Below are 484 nucleotides of genomic sequence, written 5' to 3' on the forward strand. Positions count from 1 at the left end.
ATAAACATATGAAAACAGAAAATTTTGTGGCTCTATTAACAGTCGAAAATTTTCATTGAATATAGACATTTTCTAATTTTCCCTGCTGAGCTGGTCACCACGATCTAAATAGATAAAATAGATTGTGAAATGGAACATGATGCACTACTTTTGTTGTAGTATAGAAGAATATTATCTAAAACTTGGCGCTGATACAAATTAACTAGTATCTGACAATTAGATCGCTTTAGGTTGCATTAATACTACCCAACTCATGCTAAAAGAGATATATACATACGGAGCGTCCGTTCAAAACGTAACTGGCTATTCAAAAACTAATAAAGATGATGTAAATCTGAAGACGTGTTTTCCATTACACCAAAAATTAGTAATGTTTGATATATACTTCCAATGTTTCCTCGATTTACTAATTGTAGTTCCACTAAATTTAAACTAAGATTATTCACACCCTCCCGAACTTATCCTTTCCCTCTTAATCTTCATT

Source organism: Coenobita brevimanus, chromosome 2 (assembly GCF_032717465.1).
Source record: "Coenobita brevimanus isolate Jiangsu-jjx chromosome 2, ASM3271746v2, whole genome shotgun sequence".
Classification (NCBI taxonomy): domain Eukaryota; kingdom Metazoa; phylum Arthropoda; class Malacostraca; order Decapoda; family Coenobitidae; genus Coenobita; species Coenobita brevimanus.